The sequence below is a fragment of the Drosophila arizonae genome, chromosome X (genome assembly GCF_054131065.1).
Source record: "Drosophila arizonae isolate 15081-1271.41 chromosome X, UAZ_ARI_1.0, whole genome shotgun sequence".
Lineage (NCBI taxonomy): Eukaryota > Metazoa > Arthropoda > Insecta > Diptera > Drosophilidae > Drosophila > Drosophila arizonae.
Window position 1 is genome coordinate 7,212,182 of NC_142927.1, and position 12,197 is coordinate 7,224,378.

General features: G+C 39.8%; 1 long non-coding RNA gene across 2 annotated transcripts; it reads right to left on the reverse strand.

The window, feature by feature from the left end:
* Positions 1-5,113: 5,113 nt before the first annotated feature.
* Positions 5,114-11,460, reverse strand: LOC149267842 (uncharacterized). 2 transcript variants are annotated; one of them, XR_016271106.1, is made up of 3 exons: positions 10,826-11,460; positions 5,353-5,474; positions 5,114-5,280 (listed from the first exon to the last, which is right to left on the reverse strand). It is a non-coding gene; the product is annotated as an uncharacterized LOC149267842 (long non-coding RNA). The 2 variants fall into 2 exon arrangements; XR_016271107.1 differs by having other exon boundaries at positions 10,822-11,460.
* Between the last annotated feature and the right edge of the window lie 737 nt (positions 11,461-12,197).

Here is a 12,197-nt window from a genome sequence, read left to right on the forward strand (position 1 = left end):
GACATCATTTATCGGATTATCGAATAAATGGATGAAGTGTGTAGAAAAGCTTTTGGCATGGATAAATTAGAATATCAATTAATCTATATGAATTTAAAAATAAGCCATATCTAATCTAATCTAATACAAGAGCAGAATATGAGATCTAAGTTCCACGTCAATCTGAGTTCAAGTCCAAGTCTAGCCTAGTAACTCTCTAATCTCTCTTATCTCTTTAAAAGATAAACATCTATCTCCAAGTCTAGTCGAGTCTAGTCACTCTCTTATCTCTTTAAAAGATATGCATCTATCTCTCCAAGTCTAGTCTAGTAACTCTCTCATCTTTTTAAAGGATATCTCTCCATCTATCTCTCCAAGTCTAGTCTAGTTTAGTAACTCTCTCATCTCTTTAAAAGATAAGCATCTATTTTTCCAAGTCTAGTCTAGTTTAGTAACTCTCTCATCTCTTTGAAAGATATGCATCTATCTCTCCAAGTCTAGTCTAGCCTAGTAACTCTCTCATCTCTTTAAAAGATATGCATCTATCTCTCCAAGTCTAGTCTAGTCTAGTAACTCTCTCATCTCTTTAAAAGATATGCATCTATGTCTCCAAGTCTAGTCTAGTTTAGTAGCTCTCTCATCTCTTTAAAAGATATGCATCTATCTCTCCAAGTCTAGTCTAGTAACTCTCTCATCTCTTTAAAGGATATGCATCTATGTCTCCAAGTCTAGTCTAGTCTAGTAACTCTCTCATCTCTTTAAAAGATATGCATCTATCTCTCCAAATCTAGTCTAGTTTAGTAACTCTCTAATCTCTTTAAAAGATAAGCATCTATCTCTCCAAATCTAATCTAGTAACTCTCTAATCTCTCTCATCTCTTTAAAATATAGGCATCTATCTCTCCAAGTCTAGTCTAGTTTAGTAACTCTCTCATCTCTTTAAAACATATGCATCTATTTCTCCAAGTCTAGTCTAGTTTAGTAACTTTCTAATCTCTTTAAAAGATATGCATCTATCTATCCAAGTCTAGTTTAGTAACTCTCTCATCTCTATAAAAGATAAGCATCTATCTCACCAAGTCTAGTCTAGTCTAGTAACTCTCTCATCTCTTTAAAAGATAAGCATCTATCTCTCCAAGTCTAGTCTAGTTTAGTAACTCTCTCATCTCTTTAAAAGATATGCATCTATCTCTCCAATTCTAGCCTAGTAACTCTCTAATCTCTCTCATCTCTTTAAAAGATAAACATCTATCTCTCCAAGTCTAGTCTAGCTTAGTAACTTTCTAATCTCTTTAAAAGATATGCATCTATCTATCCAAGTCTAGTTTAGTAACTCTCTCATCTCTATAAAAGATAAGCATCTATCTCACCAAGTCTAGTCTAGTCTAGTAACTCTCTCATCTCTTTAAAAGATAAGCATCTATCTCTCCAAGTCTAGTCTAGTAACTCTCTAATCTCTCTCATCTCTTTAAAAGATATGCATCTATCTCTCCAAGTCTATTCTAGTAACACTCTCATCTCTTTAGTAGATATGCTCTCCATTGAAGTGTATTGTCGACTTATTGTTTGCACTTTTCGCTCTGGCATCTGGCACATTCCACAGACGCCCCCTCAGCTTATGATGATGAGGGTTTCCGTTGACTTGTGGCTTTGTCTGCTGCCTACTGCAGAATGTGTTTCTCGGCTTTTGCAATTCAAATTGATACAGTTGCTTAGCAGCTACAGTCGGCTGGCGTGCTGCATAAGCGTATCAGTGTATCGAAAACTGCAGCTTGGCTCACCCAAAAAAAAAAAAAAAACAAAACAAAAACAAAAACAAAAACCAGTATGCAGCACCGTCAGTGTCTGACATTGCTTATTGCCTGCGTACGGCTGAGCACGCATAACAATGATATTGTTTCGCATTATGCAGCGCCAGGTAATGTGCGCAGCCAAGCAACTGCCAGAAGCCCACAGACGTCAGAGACTCACAAAGATAGAAAGGAGCGTTGTGGTAGCATGGCTGATCAAACAAGTAGAAGTGCTGTGATGGGGAGTGCCGGACTACCAGATACCCTGAAACCTGGGCAGAGCTGCTATGCGAAGCATTCCAGGGACTCAATTGCTGAGCACGATCGCTTGAGCTTAAATGGATAGAGAGATATTTAGACGGACGGACAGAGGGAAGGAAGGAGGAACAGATAGACGGGCAGACATACGGTGGAACGGACGTATAACGGTTGTAGTGAGGGACGAGTGGAAAAATATAAGGACGAATGGGTGAATGGAAGAACGCTCTGATGAACGACGGATGGAGAAGGAACGGGCGGATGGACAGACTGACGGATAGACGGATAGAACGAATGAATGGACAGACGGAGGAAGAGTTAAACAGAATGATCAACAGAGGTGACATACGAAAAACCGGACAAACGGATAAAGAGATGGATGGATATATAGAGGGATAGAAGAACAGATATACAAGCAGACGGATAGATTATTGAACATACAGACGGATAAGACACCAAAACGGAGGAAGCGACAGAGCGAATGATCGATCAAAAATGATGGATGGGCGACTAGAAGGACAGAATCACGCACTGATGGAGATTTAGCAGAGAGACAGATAGTCCTGCATAGTTAGATCGACTCAGTTGCTCAGTCTAACAAATGTATATACTCTATCTCGTTTGTCCTGTCTCCTCTTCTGCCTGCCACACAGACAGCCACAAAACCAGCATACCTAGAATTCACACTTTGAATGAGTTCAGGGTATGAAAATACCGAAGTCTGCCAAGTGTCCGACACTCACAAGGCACACACACACACACACACACACACACACACACACACACTCAAGCACTCGAACACCCACTCAGTCGCTCAGGTATCCTGATAATAAAGATGGAAATAGCAACAGTAGCAATGCAGCTCAAGTGTCTGAGCTAAACATAGTTACAATGGGGAGCACTTGGGCCAATGAGTGATATAAATCCGTTATGCAGATACCCTGCACTGGCAGGCACAAGTGCACTCCAGTCCAACTAATTGCCGAATCTGGGTGCAGATGAAGTACTTGTGGATAGATGTGTGTGCGAGGATATATCTTGCAGCTCTTACAAGCCACATTTGGCTGAAGGGCACGAATCGACTGCCGGCTGGGGCACGTGGCAAGCGCGCTGAATAGGTAGTTAACAGGCACTTGCCGCATTCGCACTTAATTCGTGGAAGCACTTTCATTCTAGTGCAGGAGTCATGTTAGTCTGGCACGCCCACCCACTTTAGCTGCTCCAGCGTGGGCGACTCCGGGTGATAATTTGTCAGCTGTCAGTGCTATATGCTGATTGGCTGCCCGCCTGCCCGCCTGCAGCCATCGTCAGACATATTAATATCCAGCTGTTGCGTCAATGCAGCGCACCGCCTCCACGCTCACGTTACACGCGCCGCTCCAGCTCCATGCCAGGCCACTAACTTCAGCACAATTTCGCCCGCATGTCAACAAAATAATAGCATCGCAGTGCAGGGAGTCAGCGGGTCGGGCCAAATGGCGCATCAACTGGCAAAAAGGGAGAGACAAAATAAAAAACAAACAAGTAAAAAAGCTCTAGTCGAGACTGCTCGACTACGAGATCCCCTGAACCCTTGGAGCAATAGATATTTCAATAATTTTTCGCGTCTTTCAGCTTACATAAGAAACACGACACGAACTGCGAACTGCGACACACATACACTCACACATGCATACACACACAAACGCACACACAGGCACACATACACACACACGCATACAGACACACATACACACACACACACGCATACACACACAAATGCATGCACACACACACATACACACACACATACACACACACATACACAAACACATACACACACAAGCACCCAAGCATAAACACGCATGGGCTGCAGTGTGCGCTTACTATGAGAACTTAATTGTTTAATAACTTTTTTTATGGATGTACGATCTTCATGAAACTTTCAGATTATGATTATAACATAAATTTACATGTAATTGCCAAAGCACAAGTCTCTAGTATTTGAAATACGCTTTTTACAAAAGTGATGGTGGGGGTTTGAATTTAGAGGTGGGGGGTAAATTTGAACAAAAACCGAAATTGTATAAATTGCATATAAGCATACATTAAAAATTTGGAGACTCTAGCAATAAAGGTGTAGAAGATATAATTTTATAACTGGGTTTCGATAAGGTTTTTTATCGATAAAAAAAGATCGGGATGAGTTATCGATTTTTAATGATAAACTTGATATGCGCGCTGTAATTACGGACATTTTAAAAAAAATTTGAAGTCTCTAGCTCTTATATCTTCTGAAATCGACGCGTTCATACATACGGACAGACGGATAGACGGACAGACGGACAGACAGACGGACAGGGCCAAATCAACTCAGCTCGTCACCCTGATCAAGAATATATATACTTTGTGGGGTCTGCCACGCCTCCTTCTCCCTGTTACATACATTTCAACAAAACCATTATACCCTGATTTCCCATTGAAAATGGGTTCAGGGTATAAAAATGTATACATATGTATATATAAATATATAGTATGTATATGTGTGTAAAGTTCAAGCCGTTCTTCTTTTACTGCCAGCACTTTGGATCTAGTCGACGGCGAGCAGGAAGCGGAAACAGCCCGTAAGACGGAGGCACTAACCACACTTTATACAACATTTATGTTGGCTACAAATTGTCAACTGTTTGAATGCCGCCATTTGGACTTTTATGTGGTCGTCGTCCAGGGCCCATCAAAATGGTAAAGAAGAATACCGTAAACTACTGCAGTTCGGCACTAAAAAAGCAAGAGTATCAAACAAAAAATAACCCATGGAGTGTTTGGCGTAAATCTTTAGTTGATCGTTTCACTATATAGAAGTTAATATACCCGCTGTAACAAGTTAACCGGATATGCAGGTGTCAAGGTGCTTACCTTTCGGCTCTCTCAATATGAAGGTGAACATATATTATCGAGGAATCGAATCAATTCATGCAGAAACAAGCATTTCTTATAAACTAGCCAGGGGTGCCGAAAAAGTTGTTTTTATAAAAGACCACTTAAGAGCAATAGCAAAATAATATGCAATCAAATCAAATTCATTTAACAATTTACATTGTTTTTGAGTTTATTTCGAAGTTCAATTCATGCCATTATATATAAATAACACTTTAGTTGAGTTCGACTCGGCTCGATGGGAGTGCTATTATTCCGGTGATTGCGTTTCGAATGTTGGCGTCTCATACAATTTTCCAGGGCTTCTTCATTGCTGCCTGGCTACGCCGCACTGACTCTAACAATGAGAGCGAGTAAGAGAGAGAATGAGAGAGAGAGAGAGAGAGAGAGAGAGAGGGAGTAGGAGTACTTCAACTTTTCAACTGTGAAACGCCATGTTGACAACTGAGTTTCGGATGAAATTTATGCTGCGCATTAACAACTGAGTCGCAATTTCGCTATTTCGGTTGAAGGCGATGACAAATTAAGGAGCTGCGGATAAATAGAAAAGACAGCGGAAATTAAACCTACAATTCTTTATAGGTTTTTTAAATGTTATGATAACGTTAAGAAATACAAAGTGCATAAATAAAAATTAATTAGCCTAATAAAATGATTAAATTATATAGATTAATATATACATACATGAAGAAAATTAAATAAATATTTATTTCTTTATAATACTTTAATAATATAATAATATAATAATACTTTATAATACAATATTAGAATTGTTTGGAAATACAATATGACTTCTGTACATATTTATATAAATTATATATTCATATATGAGATTTACATTATTAAAAATTAATTAATTTAATAAAATGATTAAATTATATAGATCAATATATAAGTAAAATAAATTATTAAAATTAAAATATATATTGATTTAATACTGATAAATTAAATTTATCAATTAAAATAAATAATTTTATTTATTATTCATATTGATTAATATATTTATTATTATTTATTTACTATTATTTATTTATAATTAGTTACGAAATGTGTTAAGTTCAATATGTACATAGTAAATAATTAATTAAAAAACAAGTAAGAAAGCTCTAGTCGAGACTGCTCGACTAGGAGATACCCTGAACCCTCTAATCTGATATTCTAATCATTCTGCACTTCTTTTATGCACACATACATACAGATGCATCCACACGCACGCATAAGCCTGCGCTCTGCTAACTGCGTAGTAAGCAGCGACTGCGCTTGGGCTGCGCTGCAGTGTGGGCAATATTATGAGAATTTATTTGTCGAATAATTTCTTTTGTAAACATATGATCTTAATGAAACTTTCAGAGTGTAATCATATGGTAAATATGTGTGTACATTCCAAAGCACAAGTCTCTAGTACTTGAAATGCGTTTTTTACAAATTGGGGGAGAAGGGGGCGTGGTATCCAAAATCTGTAAATTACAAAATCTTTGTATCGATTAACTTTATATACAACACAAATTTGAAGACTCCAGGTCTAAATATGTTCAAGTTAGGCTAAAAAAAACAAAATCAATTTTTCGATTATTCTCGATAAAAAAGTTATCGGACGATTTATCGAAAAAATAAAGCAAACTCGTACTGCGTATGGTACTCACGAGTATGCATGCCAAATTTGAGCTCTCTAGCTCTTATAACTTCTGAGATCGACGCACTCATACGGACGGACGGACGGACGGACGGACGGACGGACAGACGGACAGAGCTATATCGACTCAGCTCGTCACGCTGATCAAGAATATATATACTTTGTGGGGTCTGCCACGCCTCCTTCTGCCCGTTACATACTTTTTCACAAAACCATTATACCCTGATTTCCCATTTTCAATGGGTTCAGGGTATAATAAATTATTACAAAAAAAAAGTACTTAATTAATTAAATAAAACACAATTCGTAAATAAATCATTAAAATAAAATATAATTTTAAAAAATATGTCAATTCATATTAATAATTACATATTTTATTGTATATATTATATATTATTATTCATATGCTTTATTTTAATTATTTATTAACATTAGCAAATTAATTTTAATCAACTTATATATTGCTATTATTATTTGTAATCAAATCAAAAATCCAATTAGATAAATAAATTGATTGTATTAATTAAAATAAATTAATATTAGTTAACATAGATTATTTAATCCAATAGTATATATCGTTTTTTTTTTCAATTTCAATTTCTATTTATTTATAACAAATAAATATTTTGTATATTCAAGGCATAAAAACTTTACAAAATATGTAGCATAAAGAGAGTTTAATTTTATACATGTAAATTTGTCTTTCTACAGAGAGCCAAAGACAGAAAGAGAGGGATAGGTAGAGGGAGAGAGAATGAGAGGGCGATGTTTGACAACGTCCGACTTCTCGGCGAAGCAAAGCAACACTTTCACACTTCACTCTGTTAAAACCGGAACGAACTTATTTCAGGTCTGCTTGAAGAACTTGATGCTGTGGACTGTGCTGCAGTCGCTCTATCAATTGCTCAGCCCACTCAGTTGGCATTGCAGTCCCCTCATTAGCACCTCCAGCAGCATCATTATAACTAGTTATGCTGCAGTGAGCACAGTCGTTCCTCTGCTGGTGTTGTGCTCCCAGTCAATCACGATGCAAACACAGTTCTCCGTTTGAGTTCCATGTCTCGTAGACAATACCCGGAATCATCATTTAGCATATGGAGTGTCTGGCTAGCTGCCAGGGCACAGCTCGACTGCCAGACGGTGCTGTACGGAATATATGTACATACATGTATTCCGTGCATTTCGTCTACTCCGCATATTCCGTAAATACGTCTGTCTGCAATGCTAAGATTGTATTCCACCTGTGTGGGCGACTGGCTAATCGCATCTATCCGGCAGGTGCGCCGCGTTGTCACTGCTGGCGATTATGAATGCCATTTTCGGTGGAAAAACTTTCAGGGAAATGAATAAAATTTCATTAGCGACGCACAACAGGCATAATTAAATGGCATTAATGGCTGTCAAAGCATGTGGCAAGTGGCATGTGGCATGGGGCACGTGCTCAACTTGCAATAAACATTTGGTTTATTTATTTATATACATATATATATATTTTTGCTTTGTCTGGTAAACACGTTCGCCTGCTCTAATGTGGCCGGGCGTCGAGTGCGAATGGCAGCAAATGGAATTTTGCTTATCAGGCAAAAGTTTGAGAAACACACATGTATGTATGTGTGTATGTACATATAGAAATAAATATTGTACTCTGCAGAGGCAGCTTTAAAGACGCATGTATATACATTTTAGTTGCTGCAATCAATATCTTATGAAACACTTAGCAAGCCAATGGCGAGAACAATGGCTCAGCCAAGAGCCTTATATAATCTAATAGCAGCACATAAAGGATTGTTGTCCTTTGGGCTTCTGCAGCAGCTGCTGCTGTTGTTGTTGTTGTCGTTGTTGTTGTCGTTGTCGTTGTTGTCGTCGCATCGGAATTTGAAGTTTGAAGTTGGCGCCGTATACAAATCCCTTTGTGGCAGGCACTGAGATGAGGCATTCAAAAGTCGTAAATTTGCTGCTCTGTCGCCTCCTTCGGCAGTCAATACATTTTTCTTTGTGTCTGTCGCCGCACCGCCCGGCCCTGTCTCTCTCTCTCTCTCTCTCTCTCTCTCTCTCCCTCCTTTGCTCTGCCCTCTCTGTCGCACGCATAAATTGGCGTAATTTTTATTTTCCACTAGATTTGTGTGTGTGTGGATTTCCCTTGGCCCATCCCTTGACTCTGCGTGTTGTGTTTCCGGACTTTCAATAAAAAGAATGCCAAACTCAACATCTTTGGCAAGAATTCTTTTATCCCACAAACATCCTCCGCATTGTTGTTGGGGCCATTGACCAATTTTGCGAGGCACTCGAATGAAATCAGCAACAGTTTCTCCCCTTGGCCCAATTGCTGTCAACCAACGCGGCGTATGATGAATTTTTCCTAAGGCAGCGCAACCCTTCCAGCGGCAGATAAGCTGGGGGTGTGGTTGGGCGGGAACAAAGCGAACAAATGCTATGAAATCATTTTCCAATCAACTTAATTAAGTTCTTCAACTAACATCCTTGCCTTGCATAGAAAAACCTCAGCCTTAGCCCTGACCTGGGAGCTGAGTACTTCTATGATGCAACACTTCCGTTTTATAGGATGTCTTCTAGTCGCGCACGCTCGCCTCGCTTTCAATTTTGAAGCTACGTGCTCATTCGTGATTTGATTAATTTTGAAGCCAACGAAGTTTTAGCCGAGAGAGCAGAGTGACGGGCGAAGGGAGGTGGGGAATGGCATGAATTATGATGGAAGATCAAACGACGTCAGACTGAATTGCCAAAGGCATAAATTCAACTTGCCGTCAATGAGGAAAAGGCAAGAAATTAAGTTTTATTTTCTTTTTTAATAACATGTGAAGTTTCGCCAACTGTTGAGCTCTTGGCCAGCATCGATGGCCGTTGCTAGGGTCTGGCGCGGGTTTCCGCACGGCCGAGCTCGGTGTAATTGGCGAAAGCGGAATTCGCTTGGTTTCAAGGGCGCGCGGCGGTTTGATTAATTGTCTGGTTAATTGCATGACAATGGGTCGGTGACATGCACACCTCAAATTTCCGACTGTCCGCCGAGTGACGGCTGACGGGTGAAGGGTGACGGGTGACGAGTGACGAGGGGCCCGTTGCCATTGTGGTATGTGTCGTGCGGCATGCGCTCTGTGGCATGCGGCATGTAACAGGAGTAACGGCTGAGCTTAATGGATGAAGATGTGATGATGTGAAGCTATGGCTGTCGCTGTGGCTGCTCCGGCTGCTCCGGCTGCACGTCACAACTAATTACAGTTACAGTTTGAGCGCTGATTCGGAGCCATAAATTAAACACGCACTGCAATTTCCTCAGTAGCACACAGGACGCGGGACAGCGCCTGGACGGACCCTTTGTAGAGTCCGAAATGATGTGCAAATATGCAAAATGCGTGCGCGATGTCGAAAGTTGGGAGACACGTTAAAGGAGGAGCTGCAGGAGCTGGCGAAACACTCTGTAGCAGTCGCGAAGGACATTAGCATTCCGCCTGAGATGAGCCGGATGTACGTGCATGTGCCAATCGCCACATGCCGCATGCCACATGCCGCACGCCTCAGCACCGACCCGATCCGACCCGACCTCATACAGTCGACAGTTATTGGCTTTACGGTTCACTAGATTAAAAAATATAATATAAATAATATACATACAATACATGCACATGGCTTTCGATTTCAGCGCAGCTCCTTGGCTACGAGACGGGACTCCCAGCGAGATTTTAATTAGTTGAAAATGGTTTTATGTGCAAAGCGTTCAGCCACTCATGTTTAAGCCATGTGAAGTCGCTTGGCTGCCAAAGTTGGCCAAATTGATTGAAAGTGGCAAAGCCAATCACAATAAACGCAGTCTAGACTAGGCCAATGCGTAGCTCGTGGCTCATGGCCTCAAGGTGCCAGTCACAAAGGCGAGGCTCTCATCAAGGATTCGCTGGCAAGCAAGATGGCGCAGGATTTCGCTTTGTGGCTGTGTCATCTGCTTGAGCGAAGCATGAAGAATGGCAAAGCCTTAGTGCCGACTCACTCTCAAATCTCTACAGAAATGTCGATTATCCTGTATACCCTGCAAATCATTAGCTAAGTGAATAAACTGCAATTAGTTCTCACTCTCTTGATTCTTGTAATATTTCGAATATTTTGAATATATGTTTAACAAATGAATTTCCATGCGGCTTTAATGGTCCTCTGTGGTCTAACCACATGAAGGTAATACTCATAATAATCACACAAATAACATATACTATATACTATATATATATATATACTCACTCACACTGTGTAGCATGAATACAAATGGCAGACGCTGCGGCACGCTTCCTGCTCTGCTCTCAATGCTGCAACTTTAATTGCACAAAAGCCGTAAAATTTTGATTAGCTGTTACAAAGGACTCGGGCCAACGAGTAACACCAAAGTCTGTCTATACCCTGTAGTTAGACAATGGCCTAAAGGGGGGTAGCAACATCGAACAGCCTGAAATTATGCTACACATAATATGATTTCATCCATTGCAAACGGAAATTCTGTTGGAATGTATGTGTGAAGGGCAGAAGAAGGCGTGGCAAGGCCCACTAATCATATATAAGTTAGGCGCTCCCACACTAGAGTACTAGTGATTGGGGACGCTGTGTTGGGTTCTTGTGAATATACAACAACTTTGTGTTCAATGAAATAATATATTTTATATAATTTGGAACAATAGGTCTAAACTCTCTCTAGTCCGAATATAAACTGAACTAAATCTGTTCTACTGGTTAGGTTCTCCCCATGAATGTCTGACGGGACTCTCCAGGCTCCTTAGATTGTCGATAGTCTTAACTTATATAAATTTTTAATCTGGACGACAAGCTTAGTTGATCTGGGCCTGTCCTTCCGTCTGTCTCGCTGTACGCTTGCTCCTCGTTTCTCCTGCTGTCCGCTCGTCCGCCTGTCCATTTGTTTTTCCGTTCGTTCTTTCACTTTGCCGTTCGGAACTCATCGAATTGCAATTTCCTATCTAGGTCCTGCTTCTTCGCAGATCAAGTTTCTTTTATATATAAATATATTTAAGATTAATGTTTGGATGTGTGCAACTCAACAAAAATGAAATAATTTTTAATCATCCGTTTGTGAATCGACAGTATAGGATATCTTGCCATCAATCATTCTTGGACTTTATCATTTACTTTTCCACTTAGCTTTTGCTCAGCTTATTGCGCAATATATATGTTAATGAAGGGGAAGTGGTCTATAGTTAACGAATAATGTGCTGAAGCTCATATATATGTATGTATTTACTGTACATATACATATATATAAATGCTGCCTTTTGCGAGTGCTTGTAAGTAGCTAATGTTGAATTAATTTGTGCTATATAGGTGTGCATGTATGTGTGTGTGTGTATTTAACACTTTCATTTTGCCATTTATGCGTTACATCATAACGAGCATTAGCTGAACCAAATGAGTAGTCAAAGCTGTCAGAGACCTATCAAACATTTCCCTGTAAAAATCGGAATTTTTTCGCTCTCCAATCAGAAATTAAAAACAAAAATTGATAAATATTGTAGAGGAGATAGAGTATTCAATATAGGAAATTGGATCGAGTGGAGCAGGAGTCGATAACAGCCAAACAGGATCTTATCGAATCCTGCTCTGATAACAGCCAA